Genomic DNA, 8,491 nt, shown 5'->3' with positions numbered 1-8,491 from the left:
AAATTAAGGTATTTTATCTCTGGGCCTTCGGGGTTTATTCTGTGACATGCACTTAATACATAAGTTATAATTGGTCAGAAAGTTTCTACTGATAGGGAAACTCTATTCGTGTGCATCAACCTTTACAAAAATTGCTGTTTTTTCTCTAAAATGATAGTTTTATAGTGGAGAACTTAATGGCTAAAATGGAAATATTTTTATTTAGGAGGGAATGTTGCTGCAATGTATTGTGGGGGATTAATTTGAGTGTCTTCTGTCCACATTCTTCATATGGTTCAACATATTCTCATGGTCAAGAGCTCGCATCATCCATTACTTCCCCTCTGCGGTACCTGTAATTTGAGTTTTCTGAACTGTGTCCTCTTTTTAAATCTCTTATTTTTGCTTTTCTAGGTTTGCTGGGCATCCCTGGCTATCCAACAGCTCTGTCAGAGTTTCTGTGCAGGCCTTACTTTGAGGACTGCAAGTCATAGACCTTATAACAGCCTATGTGCCAATTCTGCTTACGGTATCGCACCATGAGTCTGGTGCATCTTGGTAGCTCAGAGCTTTTTAGATGTGTGCTGTGTGGTACGTGTGTACTGATTTCTGCTGGGGAGACAACAGGTGTGGTAAAGGAGGGAGATGGTTGTGTTACATGGGGATACAAACGCAGTTTAGAGATGAGAATGGAAGCCCCTGGTGTCCCACACGTCATCACGACGTTATTTCTCTGAACAAATTTTAGCTTTTGCCTGAAATGTTCTAATTGAATTTACTTTTTGGACAGAAGTATTTAAGGGAAATGTAGACAAAATACCTTTTTTTCTTTGGGCAACCTGGTGTAGTGGAGGGTTTCCCTGCCCATGGCAGGGGGGTTGGAACTAGATGATCTTCAAGGTCCCTTCCAACCCTAACCGTTCTATGATTCTATGATTCTAATAATGCTAGTACAAAGCTCCTGAAAGGTTCTCTTCTGTAGTCTTCAAGGCAGACGTAAAATTATTTATGCCTGCTTTCTGCTATTGTTTATCTAGTTCAAGAGGGTTTTTTGTTTTGTTTTTCTGAATGTTTCAGACCAACCTTCAGCATGTTTCCTGTTGTGTTTTCCAGCAAGCTGAACTTGGAAAAAAGGTTCAGAAGTGCACCCTTTATTAATAATTACAAGTGCGTGCTGTACAGTGAATGTGTATTGTTTTCTGTCAAGGAAATCTTAGAAGCCTTGAAGTGGAGGGACCAAGTAGATAAACAAGGAGGAAGGCAGTTGCCAATAGGAGATATATCTAAGGAGTAAACAACTTTGGGAACTTGTTCACTTGCAGTCAAGATTTACAAAAACTAGCATATTAATAATGAACTCCGTCAATAAGTGTTGAATTGAATGTCTTCAGCTGCTGTTCCCTAGTTGGGTATAACCTGCTGTGTGAATCCCATTGCTTGGAGTTCACAGCTCGCAACCACCTGTACAAACAAATAAGCTGATTCTTCCTTACCGACTGCTGCCAGCTGGGAAAAGGCCTTCCTTTACCGGTATTCCTGCCGATGAAGCACTCCCCCAGCAAGCCCACAAAGAGCAGGCTTGATTCCAGTCTGTCACTTCTCGAAGACTTCCTGTCTTGCTAGATAATAAGCCTGTTGCCTGTCTGTGAGAAAGAGAAGCGAGCTCACTTTCTTCTATTGAATCTTTTTTTGGATAAAAATGGTTGGTGGCCTAAGGGTTGGAACTAAGGTCTCTCTGTTCCCAAAGCTGTGCTCACTCTAGCATCCTCCTCCTCTCTCCGGCCAAACAACTCAGGGTGGAATGACTTCAGCAGGAGGATGAAGCACCTTTTTCAGCACTTAGGCAGTTCCTCCAGGGATGTTTGGGTGCCCCTGGGCATGAGGAGAGTTTTGAGGATTTAGCTAAATGCCTACAGTAGCAGCAAGATGGTATTTAGGCACTTGCATCCTTCTATGGCTCTGGGCTTTAATTTCTTTACAGAGTCTTGATTTCCAATGCCTTTCACAATGCATCAGCCTTCTCTACTTAAAATGCTGAAAATACCCCTGAAACCTTGGCTTGAATAGTTTGAGGAGAATTGATTGGGGCTTTCCAGCTCTGCAGGGAAGTTTGGGAGAACATCTGGGATTGTGGGTAGTCCCATCCAGTTGAAAAATCCTGCTAAAATGCCATAGTTTTGCAATAACATTTTGTTGTTACTTTCAGATTTTAATGCCTTACTGAGGTGACTTCTGAAACAATGTGAAGTATTTAAATGTCGTTAACCTTACAAGTGTAAGCAGTCAGAGCTAGATATGCTTTTAAGGAAGATACAGGCAACAAGGCATGTTTTTGGGACATACAGTCTAGATTAAGTCCCCAAGGCTGCCCAGTGCTCTTCCAGTGATACTTCAGTCACTATGGGTATGTTGTTTTATAGGGATTTTTCAGCCTTTTTTGATTAATAGATCCATACGTCTTCTCTATCGCTCATATGGATCCTTATGTAGTGAGTAACAACCTGCTGAAAACAGGTTTGCCTTCACTGATGCCTTGCAGGTAGCCTGAGTTCCCCCTGAACCTAAGGGCCACAGCCTGAAACCCAATGTGTGTTGCAGAAAGGTGAAAGGAAGAGAAACTACTTACCAGCCACCAGCTTTCTCCTTCACTTACAAATTCTTCGAGTCCAGGTACTAAGATGTTTTCTTTATCTGACTCTTGGCATCATCGCTTTCTGGCAGATAGCAGTGGAGGAAAAAGGGATTTCCAAATACTATCTGTAATACCTGACAAGCAAATTTGTAGTTCTTGAAGACAAGGCAGGAAGCACGGCTTCTTTGAACAATTTAGTGTGTGCTTACTTGTGTAATGCCATATTGTTTCATTACATCTGCCTGTTCCTGCAAGGCTGAGCTGGCACCTGATGTTCTGGTATCAGAGCAGTTCTTACTGTCTGGTAAAATTTGTCAGCAAAGGGCCCCATCACCACCTGATGTAAGTGGAAGTTTTGCTGCGTCCTTTTTCACCAATTTTTAGCGTAGCCTGAAGAAAAATTGTTCCATTACCCAGATGCGCGCAAATGTGTGATAAAAAAACCCAAGCTGAATGGTAATTTTCGTTTGAAGTGACCTAAATTAATGTCCTGATTGCAGCAGTTATTCAAACCTTTGCAGACGGGAGCCTTGGGAAGAGAGGGGAGGACAGTGGAGCTGTGGTTAACTCTTTGAGGTGCAGTCAGTTCTTTGGCTTTGCTCTGCACCAAAACCCGGTGGGAAAGTGTTAATCAAAGAGCAGCGTTCACACTGAAAGCAAAACCTGGTGAGCAGTGGACAGTAGCTAACCAGAAAAATCCAGTTTCATAGAGATCTAAGTTTTATTTTGCTTTTTGATCTGACTTTAATATTGTGTTGAAGTAGGATGTCAGGAGTTCTGTGTTAAAAATGTGAATGAGCTTCCTAAATATTCTGGTATGTACTACAGTTCATGGGTGTTGGATGTGAGCTGACCCTGCGAGGTTTCTGTTTTGCAGGCCGTGTACTAGGGAAGCTCGTGGAACTCGGCGTGCCAAACGTGCTGCACGTGGGAAGAGTCCTGAGAAACTCTGAAGGATGGTGCTTGGTGGTCCTGCAGCGTCTTGTTAGGGTGGAGGACTGGGAACTGCAGAAGATTCACCTGGAGACTGGGAAGACGAGCAAGTCCTGATAGTGTTTACTGCTTAAACACCTTTTGTTGGATCGTTTATCCCATTCGTGGGGCTGAATTAAAAGTGTAAGAGCAATAGCACTCATTTGCTGGTATGAGCTTGCTCTTTGCAGGGAGAGTTTGGTGGCACAGTCGTGACAGCAAACTCCTTAGTGCAAAAAGTTCTCAAGAGGAAAAAGAACTGAAGCTTCTTACTCCCCACTTTCTTCAGAGGTCTAGATAAAGTCTTCTGGTAAAGGACATGTCAGCTTTGTAAATGTGACTGATTTACATTTATCCCAGTTTACCTTTCCTGAGGTAACTGAGGGAGTGACCTGTGAAGGTTTCAAGTGTGCCTCAAAGCTTTTCCTTTTAACTGTGTTGGTATCTGATATACACACGTACTGCATGTGTCTCTGTGCGTGTGAGTGTATGTATATGTGTGTGTATATATAAAAACATTTTTTTGCTCAAGGTGACTTTGTTTAACACTGTTGTGTACTGAGGTGTCTCAAAAGCACCTACTTTAAGACCTGAAGTAGAACAGGAATGGCTGACGGGATCTAGAAAGCCCATACTCCTGGATTTCTCTCTTCCTAGGTCCCTTTCTGATCACTGGGTCGGTGTGACACACATGTACAGGCATCTGCAGATGCTCCCTATTCTGAAGAGCTGGGTGCCCAGGTCTCGCCCCAAGGTCTCTTGTGCAGATGGGAGAAACCTGCCAAGGTTCCGTGCCTCCTGGCTAGAGTGAGTCTGTGAGTTCCTGGAACAGTGCACTCGTGAGGAGCGTGCTCTTTGTGTTTCTAGTGGGAAGCTGGCTCCAGGCTGTTTACGTATTTTAGCTTACACGACATGTGGCTAAAAACAGATAATCCAGGAAAACAGCATGCTAATTGCTAGGCTGTCGCTATTTTGTTTGGTCTCCTTTTGGCCCCATAAATCGCATGTTCTTGACAATAGTCTCACTCCAACAGGAAACCCGCCGACTCAGAGCCTCTCCTGGGAGATGGCCAATAGCATAACCTTGGGCTGGGGAAGGGTTGGGGCATGGGCTGTTGATTTCCTAGGGACAGATACTAACTAGAAGACTGTTGTCAACAACATGGGAACTGTCACCTTCTCTAGCAGCCCTGTTACACAGAATAACTGAGTGGCCAGAGGCTCACTTTCAGGAGATGATGCTGAGCTCAGAGCCTCCATGGAAGTGCTGGAGTACGGGCAGTGTGTGGGTACAAGTACTTTACCTTAAATAATGTTGCTTTCCTTCAAAATGGCTTTATTTAATTACTCAAGATAGGTGTGGACTTTTTACATGATAAAACTGATGGTACTTGGTAAATCAAGCTGCATAATGCTGGGGCTATTTCTTAACCTGAATAACTGTTCATCACTGAATTTTGGGTTACAATTGGATTATAAACCAGCTTGCAAAATTCTGTTCCCAGTTAGAGTGGTTTTCTTTAAGATACACTATGTCAGTAATTCCACTTTGCCATGTCACTGAGTCACTGCTGTGCAACCACACCACATTAACAGGAAGCACAGAAGTTTCAGTTTACCTGATCTGACTATTTGCAAGACATAGCTGGATATGTAGGTCACTATGTAAAGTGGCAGAGTCTCATAATACATGCGTGATTTTACACTCTGAATTAAAACAACTAGCTGTCTGGAGGAAGGGGTAATAGTGGTGCTTTTGGTGGCATGAGGCTGCGTGCACTCGATATTTCTGAGGAAAGAATATAGTTATTTAAATCAAGGAGGCTTTTTGTCCCAGAATGTAATTTAAAACTGAGACCACAATGAACTACTCGTTCTCTTCCACGTAGATTTTTTTATGATAAGAAATACCATTTTTACAAAGTTTATTATATAGCATCTTACACTTAGGAGACCCAAAAATTATGTAACAGAAGCAAGCAAAGGTCAGAAACAAATATGTTTGATGAAACATCAGATATATAAGCAAAAGTGTCACTGCCAGAGGAAATGTGTTATTCACTGTGTAACAAAAGTGTTACTGTCAGGGGAGGTAGGTGAATCGCACATCCTCTGCAAAAAGTCTGAGTCAGCAGTGTCTGTACTGAGGTCTGACATAAGCATCTTTTCCAAAGTCACCCAACACTCCCAGGCTAGGCAATTTTATTAATAATATTACTTCTCCTTCCGAAAGATTCACAGTGTCTTACACAACATCCAACCTATCATAAAAAAACCAAACCAAAACAAAACATCAAAAGCTATATGTTCTGTCCCAATCCATGTTGATTTAATTTCCTCCATAGAAAATTAATCTCTTCTGCCATTCCTAATGATCATGCCCAGAAGACACTTGCCTCTGTACTAGGATGTTTCCATAGTGAATGGCTGAATTGCAGAAAAGCTTATTTTCATGTTTTATAAAGAAGAATCAACTTCCGTTACTGACGTTTTCATTACTGGGCGGAGAGCAGACTAAAATAAGTCTTTACTGGAGCTTGAGCTGAAACGTGTTTTAAGTCTGCTTTAATCTTTTCAAGCTAGAAAGTGTAGGCAAAAGCCGAGAAGAACTCAGATAAAACACCATGAACTAGCTCACAAATGAGCTGGAACGAAGTGAAGGGGATAAGCGTGACCTGAAAGTTGAGGATGTCTCCAGATAGATTCCCTGTTCAGTTTTAGGCGTTATGTGACCTGTTGTGCATTCATACAGATGTTTCACGGAGAAGAGTTTCATCGCCAGGTAAAAGACCCAAGACGATGACCCACAGGCTCGCTTTTCCACATGCCTACTCTTTACAATGTTTCTGGCGTGGTGTCCGATCCTGAAAATGTCTCTAATGATGCAATATAATCCCAGCTGACTGAAAATGTATTAAAGCTCAAGAAAATTCCTGCATGCCAGCATGCTGGTGGTGGTACGCAACAGCTGAACGTTCAAGTACAGTATTGGTTATTCACCTGTGGCCTCATTCAAAGCAAGAAGGAAGTGTCTGTGGCTTTTGAGGCAGACGTGATGTAGAGTTCCAGTCCTCCTCAGAAAATCCTCTGTCTTCAATATGGGTCAAGAAGTCATTGTCGAGAATATTCAACCGCTATGGTTTCTTAATGAATTAGGGAAACTCCGTGTAATTACGCTTTAAAGGTTTATTGCTGAGGTCAGTGATGGGATAGACGTTTAACTCTTGGGACAGCACTGGGGAGAAAATACAATCTGTGAAAAATTTCAAATTTTTTTTTTTTAAATCAGTTATGCTTAAAAAACAATGCAGAGGGTATTTTACAGATGTTCAGAGGTCTTTGGTAGTTTTTAATTAAAATAAAAGCATAGCAGGTATGTTTTATTGTAAGAATTTTGTATTTTAAACAGTGTTACTAGCCTCAAACATTAAAAATAAGATTAAACCTAGGAAAAGTCATAAAATCAAAAAGGAAAAAACACTTTTTCTCCTTCCCCTCTTCTTCTTCGCGCCCCTCCCCCCAAACTTGGAGAAGTCTTTCTTGTTTTGCCTTTTTTTTTTTTTTTTTTTCCAAGATTACATTGTTTTATAAAGAAAAGCTTGGGACTATCACATATCATACAGCATCAGCAGTTCAGGCTCAGAGAGAAATTACCAGTTCTCACAGCATTTCCTAGAACACTTGGCAAAGTAAGAAAGAATCCTTGAGAAAGGCTGCTGTTTTAAAGCATGTTCTTCAGACGTGTTTTTTTTCACTTTATTCTTTCTGCCCAAAGTAAGACCCATCAGTGATGGCTTCAGCCAGGGTTTCACATTTCAAATTAAATGCAGCTGTCCTTCCACTGATCTCTTCTGCCAGCTCTACAGGTCAGAGCAACCTGTTTGGGGAGGGGTGTTCTAGGTAAGCGATTTCCCTGAGGTTCACCTTCAGTGCTGCCTTAAGCCCTTCTTTTTCAGAGGTTTATTGTATTTCCTCCTCAAACAAGAAAAAAGAGAAATTTTTCCTCAACTACAGCAGAAGAGCCTCTGATTCCTTCCTCTCTCTCTGGACTTCAGCTGAGGACTGGAGTAAAACCCAGTGGTAGTGCAGTTTTTTAGCCCCATATTCCCATAGGATGTAATGCAGGATGTGTATCTCCCACCCAGCGTGTGGTGAGCTAGTCAGAGGAGGTGATAGCAGTGACCCCTCACACCCTTGTTCAATGCAATCTCATAAGAGCAATAACAGACCCTGGGAATGGGAGGCATACCTCCACTTCCAGAGAAATTCTCTTGACATGTTACAGGGAATAACTGCAGCCACAGCCCTGGCTACACTGTAACTCAGTGGTACATGGAGGGCCAGTAGTCATCTGGTGGCAGGTGGCTGGGAAGAGGTCAGGAGTGGATTGATGAGCAGGGGAACCATACAGTCTGCTACAATTAGTGTCCAGCAAGATTTTGAGTGTTCATTTTTGGGCTGGACCATACTCACAGCAAGCTAGAGAGACAGAAGATACGTTGTTGATAACTTACAACCACAAACAAAAGATTAAATCATGGGAAGGCTTTAGGAATGTGCTAAAAAGAGATTCTGTGAAATATGAATTAACAAACTTACAATGGGCATTTCAGCATTTCAGTGTCATACCAGAGGCAGGGAGGTAAATTAAACGAGTGAAATCAAGCTTTTTTAAAGCGTCAGAAGGAGGACATCATGGAACAGCCAAAAAGTAGTATGACTGAGAGAGGTGACTAACAACATAGATGGGAGAAAGAGATCCTTATCAAGTCCAGCAACGTTTTATATGAAAATAGCTATGTCCCAGTGTATGGTTTCTAATACTAGAGAAGACAGAGAGAAGAGATCCTATAATCACTGCATAAGAGGGCAGAAGAAAAATTCAGCCTCTAATTCCTCATCCCTCTG

The sequence above is a fragment of the Tauraco erythrolophus genome, chromosome 4 (assembly GCF_009769465.1).
Source record: "Tauraco erythrolophus isolate bTauEry1 chromosome 4, bTauEry1.pri, whole genome shotgun sequence".
NCBI lineage: Eukaryota > Metazoa > Chordata > Aves > Musophagiformes > Musophagidae > Tauraco > Tauraco erythrolophus.
The sequence above is the reverse complement of the archived record's forward strand: the minus strand, read 5'-3'. Positions refer to the sequence as shown.